We start from the raw sequence: 7,378 nt of genomic DNA on the forward strand, positions 1-7,378 counted from the left end.
GGATACTTTCCACTTTGGAAAAGCAGAAGGAGAATAGAGTTTCTTCACCTTATCCAGGAGCTGGAACTTAATGAACTCCTCTACCTCACAGCATGGATCTCAGATTGAGCTGATTTTGGAGATGCAGCTTTGGAGACGAAGCACAAACAAACAGGCTGAATGTCTTTAAGTACAAAAAAGTCCTCCTCACCGAACGAGCAAGTGGTGACCATTGGGCTACTGTCTGTTTTGGGAAAGTGAAAGTAGTGAAGAGTGAAGAATGTCATTCAGAAGCTGAAAATCTGAACTTGGAGGTATGTGGACAAAGTTTGAGCTGCTTTTGGAGTTTCTGGTCCTTTTTACCATTTGTGAAAAAGTTATATTTGCTGTGTCGCAGGTGAAAGTTTGCAAAAAAACTAAAAATGCAATGTTGCATTTTTGCTGTCTGGAAAAATCCTTTTTGGCGTGCCAGATACTGTCAATTCTACATACTCAGATTTAAAGGTCTTTACTCTCTGCCTGTATCGCTCATGGCCTGTTGTGAGTGAGGTCCATCTGTGGTGTGGCTCTCGGCAGACTAGTGCCAGCTGTCCTCAGTGGCCTTACTGGCATATGGGAGCGAGTAGATCAGGATCTGCTGAGACGAGGCTGGGACTGCTCTGCCCCGCAGCCTACAGTGGCCTCCTGCAACACTAACAAGAGCAAATCTGGAAGTTATGTGGAAGAGTGTCATATATACCTTTTCAACACCATCAGTAGTGTATCAGGGTTACACAAAAAAATCGGAATAATGGGTTGTATGGGCTGCACACATGTAAACATAATGCTTGTTGCTGGAAGATATTCACCTAATGCAAAGCACAGTAGCGTCAGTGAATGATAACTAGGTGAAACTGGAACTTCTTTCCATATTGATATTTTATTTACACTGTTTTCTTCGCACATTGTAATTTGTTGTTGTGAATCGCTTTAAGATGTTTCTACGTTTGAAAGGTACTATACAAAAACGTTGTCGTCACAGTTGGGCAAAAGACTTTGCAAAGGTAGTGGAGCTGGTTTCTGAATAAACTGTCCCAAACATATTCAGTAATGTATTCCAACACCTGAGAATAGGAACTAACCGATCACATTGATTTATCAGTCTACTCAGGCTTTAGCAGAGCTCAGTAACGCTGAGATTAATAACTGATCACATTGATTTATCAGTCTACTCAGGCTTTAGCAGAGCTCAGTAACACTGAGATTAATAACCGATCACATTGATTTATCAGTCTACTCAGGCTTTAGCAGAGCTCAGTAACACTGAGATTAATAACTGATCACATTGATTTATCAGTCTACTCAGGCTTTAGCAGAGCTCAGTAACACTGAGATTAATAACCGATCACATTGATTTATCAGTCTACTCAGGCTTTAGCAGAGCTCAGTAACACTGAGATTAATAACCGATCACATTGATTTATCAGTCTACTCAGGCTTTAGCAGAGCTCAGTAACACTGAGATTAATAACTGATCACATTGATTTATCAATCTACTCAGGCTTTAGCAGAGCTCAGTAACACTGAGATTAATAACCGATCACATTGATTTATCAGTCTACTCAGGCTTTAGCAGAGCTCAGTAACACTGAGATTAATAAGTGATCACATTGATTTATCAGTCTACTCAGGCTTTAGCAGAGCTCATTAATACAGATTAATAACTGATCGCATTGATTTATCAGTCTACTCGGGTCTTAGCAGAGCTCAGTAACACTGAGATTAATAACTGATCACATTGATTTATCAGTCTACTCAGGCTTTAGCAGAGCTCAGTAACGCTGAGATTAATAACTGATCACATTGATTTATCAGTCTACTCAGGCTTTAGCAGAGCTCAGTAACGCTGAGATTAATAACCGATCACATTGATTTATCAGTCTACTCAGGCTTTAGCAGAGCTCAGTAACACTGAGATTAATAACTGATCACATTGATTTATCAGTCCACTCAGGCTTTAGCAGAGCTCAGTAACACTGAGATTAATAACCGATCACATTGATTTATCAGTCTACTCAGGCTTTAGCAGAGCTCAGTAACGCTGAGATTAATAACTGATCACATTGATTTATCAGTCTACTCAGGGTTTAGCAGAGCTCAGTAACGCTGAGATTAATAACTGATCACATTGATTTATCAGTCTACTCAGGCTTTAGCAGAGCTCAGTAACGCTGAGATTAATAACCGATCACATTGATTTATCAGTCTACTCAGGCTTTAGCAGAACTCAGTAACGCTGAGATTAATAACTGATCACATTGATTTATCAGTCTACTCAGGCTTTAGCAGAGCTCAGTAACACTGAGATTAATAACTGATCACATTGATTTATCAGTCTACTCAGGCTTTAACAGAGCTCAGTAACACTGAGATTAATAACTGATCACATTGATTTATCAGTCTACTCAGGCTTTAGCAGAGCTCAGTAACACTGAGATTAATAACTGATCATCACACTGATTTATCAGTTTACTCAGGCTTTAGCAGAGCTCAGTAACGCTGAGATTAATAACTGATCACATTGATTTATCAGTCTACTCAGACTTTGGCAGAGCTCAGTAACGCTGAGATTAATAACTGATCACATTGATTTATCAGTCTACTCAGGCTTTAGCAGAGCTCAGTAACACTGAGATTAATAACTGATCACATTGATTTATCAGTCTACTCAGGCTTTAGCAGAGCTCAGCAACGCTGAGATTAATAACCGATCACATTGATTTATCAGTCTACTCAGGCTTTAGCAGAGCTCAGTAACACTGAGATTAATAACTGATCACATTGATTTATCAGTCTACTCAGGCTTTAGCAGAGCTCAGTAACACTGAGATTAATAACTGATCACATTGATTTATCAGTCTAATCAGGCTTTAGCAGAGCTCAGTAACACTGAGATTAATAACTGATCACATTGATTTATCAGTCTACTCAGGCTTTAGCAGAGCTCAGTAACACTGAGATTAATAACTGATCATCACATTGATTTATCAGTCTACTCAGGCTTTAGCAGAGCTCAGTAACACTGAGATTAATAACCGATCACATTGATTTATCAGTCTACTCAGGCTTTAGCAGAGCTCAGTAATGCTGAGATTAATAACTGATCACATTGATTTATCAGTCTACTCAGGCTTTAGCAGAGCTCAGTAATGCTGAGATTAATAACCGATCACATTGATTTATCAGTCTACACAGGCTTTAGCAGAGCTCAGTAACACTGAGATTAATAACCGATCACATTGATTTATCAGTCTACTCAGGCTTTAGCAGAGCTCAGTAACACTGAGATTAATAACTGATCACATTGATTTATCAGTCTACTCAGGCTTTAGCAGAGCTCAGTAACACTGAGATTAATAACCGATCACATTGATTTATCAGTCTACTCAGGCTTTAGCAGAGCTCAGTAATGCTGAGATTAATAACTGATCACATTGATTTATCAGTCTACTCAGGCTTTAGCAGAGCTCAGTAATGCTGAGATTAATAACCGATCACATTGATTTATCAGTCTACACAGGCTTTAGCAGAGCTCAGTAACACTGAGATTAATAACTGATCATCACATTGATTTATCAGTCTACTCAGGCTTTAGCAGAGCTCAGTAACACTGAGATTAATAACTGATCACATTGATTTATCAGTCTACTCAGGCTTTAGCAGAGCTCAGTAACACTGAGATTAATAACTGATCACATTGATTTATCAGTCTACTCAGGCTTTAGCAGAGCTCAGTAACACTGAGATTAATAACCGATCATCACATTGATTTATCAGTCTACTCAGGCTTTAGCAGAGCTCAGTAACACTGAGATTAATAACTGATCATCACATTGATTTATCAGTCTACTCAGGCTTTAGCAGAGCTCAGTAACACTGAGATTAATAACTGATCACATTGATTTATCAGTCTACTCAGGCTTTAGCAGAGCTCAGTAACACTGAGATTAATAACTGACCACATTGATTTATCAGTCTACTCAGGCTTCAGCAGAGCTCAGTAACGCTGAGATTAATAACTGATCATCACATTGATTTATCAGTCTACTCAGGCTTCAGCAGAGCTCAGTAACACTGAGATTAATAACTGATCGCATTGATTTATCAGTCTACTCAGGCTTTAGCAGAGCTCAGTAATGCTGAGATTAATAACTGATCACATTGATTTATCAGTCTACTCAGACTTTAGCAGAGCTCAGTAACACTGAGATTAATAACCGATCATTGATTTATCAGTCTACTCAGGCTTTAGCAGAGCTCAGTAACGCTGAGATTAATAACTGATCACATTGATTTATCAGTCTACTCAGGCTTTAGCAGAGCTCAGTAACACTGAGATTAATAACTGATCGCATTGATTTATCAGTCCACTCAGGCTTTAGCAGAACTAAAGAAAATGAGATGGTAAATATTCTGGAGATATTCTCCAAAAATTTTACAAAGCAGCTGAATAATAATAATAATAATAATAATAATAATAATAATAATAATAATAATAAGCAGAAGAAGAAGAATAACATTATTTCATTGTACTTACTATTATTTTATTGCTGTTGTTGTTTCATAAATCTCTAAGTATTTTAACTGAGAAACTGGGCACAGTTTTTTCTTTGTGCATGAAATAAAAGGGGTTGAAAGCACCTCAAGTTCAGCCTACAGCACATTCAGCTTATAGAAAGTCACAGAGCTGCAGCAGCACTCAGTCTTAATGGCAATGCAATCATCAAGTTTAAGTTGCAATTAAACTGTTCTGTGTGGGTGAATTCCTGATGTTTAATCAAAGCATTAATGATTATAGGGTCTGTAATGAAAATGTCTGGGCTGGACAGAAACCTACGTGCAATTGTAATAATCATTTAAATGCAGTTATTGGAAACTTGCAGAAGTTGAGTGTGTCACGATTGGCCCCTTCCAGTCTTGTCCATGTGCGTTTTTGTTTTGGTTTTTCTAGTCCGGCCCCTTCATTTCGTGACTCCGCCCCTGATTGTTTTCACCTGTCCCTCGTTGTCCCTTTGTTACTTAAGCCCTGTGTTTGCGCTTTGTCTTGGCTGGTCTTTGTATCGGTCTTTGTACTTGCCCTGCTTGAATCTTTGTTTGATGTGTTGGACTTTGTTGGAACTGTTTGGTTGTTTGTGTTTCTCGTCATGTCTGCACCTCTTTCTGTACATATTGGCTCTTTGACCCTGGACCGTTACGACCCTGATATTGGATTTGCCCTCAAAAAAAAAAGCCGCTTACCTCCGCACATGCGTCCGCTACCTCACTCCACGTCACGCATTCATTCATTCATTCATTCATTCATTCATCTTCTAAGCCACTTACCCTCCTGCATTGCAGAGTGTGCAGGAGTCTACCCCAGTAGTTGCTGGCGAAAGGCATGAAATAAGTTCGACAGGCTGTCACAGGGCAGACACACACATTCACACACTTAGAGGCGATTTAGCATCTCCAGTTCACTTGACTGCATGTCTTTAGACTGTGGGAGAAAACCCATGCAAATATATGGAAAACATCAAACTCCACACAGAAAGGACCCTGGTCCCCTCGCCTGGGAATCGAATCCAGGTCCTTAATGCTTTTGGTATATTTTCCATATTTAAAGATATATTATTTATTATTAATAAATATATATTATAATAATAATAATAATAATAATAATAATAATAATAATAATTATTATTATTATTATTATTATTATTATTATTATTATTATTATTATTATTATAATATATGAAATGTGCCAGAATCAGCCATTATACGACACAATTTTGTAAAAAAAAAAAAAAAAACGTGGAGTTTTCTTATCTAGTTACAGTCAATATCCTGACTGTACCATGAGATCCTGTCAAGGAAAGCTACCATGGAAGCATGACAGGACAGGCATCAGCCTTTTACAGAGGCCTACTGTTTAATGAGCTACATGACAAAAGCATGTGAAGCCCATACTCCGTCCACTATCGATCAAACCCAGCAGATGCTTCTTCAGTGAAGACACTTGGCCATGTAATTGCAGGGTGTTCATGCTGCACTTCAGCCAGGGAAACAGACTAAGCTGGATATCTAATCAATGTGTCTGCAGTTATAAGAATTATACAGTCAATGCAATTGTAACCTATGTCACTACCATTGCACTTATTCCTGTAGACAATAAACAGAATAACTCTTCAGCCTGTAATGGTAATGTTTTAGATAGCATGGTCATGTGCCTTTTCTCTTTTATATATAAGCCCTTTAAAGATTTCCAATGGCGATTCTGACCATAAGTACCATTACAGTCTGTTCATGCTTCTTCAGCGTAGCTCATCCAGGCCAAAAGTATCCAATGTCCATTGGGCCTTCAGCAAAGGGGGTCCAAGGTGCGGTAATGTCTTTACTGGACCCCTTATCGCACTGCTATTGCAGTAATGCACCCAAGACTCACAGGTAACTAGAGTAACTTAATACTTTAGTGAACAGCCACTAGCCAAAATGAGAGCAGCAAACATAGATATACATACCTACAGTACATTCCACGTTGGGTCCACCCAGGCATGTCAACGGCTCCACCCTTTTAGGGCAGTCAACATCGCTGCTGGCCTGCATTCAGAACCATTACAGCATGGAGGTTTAAGAAAGATACTGCCCAAAATTATAATATTTCAAGAATATTGCTCTCAGAAAGTGGGATAGCTTTGAATGCTTTGATCGACGCTCAGGTTTGTGTGATGCATGTTGTTTGTGTGATATTTGTGTGTAGATGTGGTCGTGTAGTAGGTGAGGCACAGAGAACCTGTTGATGTGATTGTTTTTCCTCTGATGAACATGAACATGATGGACACGTCACAGTGAGATGAGCAGCAGTGAGCAGTGGTTGTTTTTAATGAAGTCAGACTCTGGAAAACGTTCTTCACTTGTCCTTATTAAAAAAGGCCGAGAGGAAGACGTCGTGTTCTGAGACACATAAGCTGGACGTCCGTCCCACCACCGTCTTTTAAAGATAAGAGCATGAACTTCGTCTCCTCTGCAGACCAGTTTCTGCTCTGCTATGTTGAATATGCTATAAACTTTCCCTATGATGTGATGTACATGTAGATTGGACTTAAACTTTCCGATTGGAAATGTAATCAGATACACACGTTTACACAGATATTATTGGTCTATTTAACAGATTATTTACAGGATTACCCGCCTCATTTAATCAGAAATTGTATTCTGAATGGCCTCAATTGGATTAGACTATTCCGTGTATACATGGACATGTGTTAACATTCCTGATGTATTAATTGTTGTTACTTATTGCTGTGGAGAGTTTTGTTAGCGGTAATAAAATGCTGCTTAAAGAACCGAGTAGCTTGTGTCTTAGTTTCTTGAGGATGGAAGA

This window comes from Pygocentrus nattereri, chromosome 24, assembly GCF_015220715.1.
Source record: "Pygocentrus nattereri isolate fPygNat1 chromosome 24, fPygNat1.pri, whole genome shotgun sequence".
Lineage (NCBI taxonomy): Eukaryota > Metazoa > Chordata > Actinopteri > Characiformes > Serrasalmidae > Pygocentrus > Pygocentrus nattereri.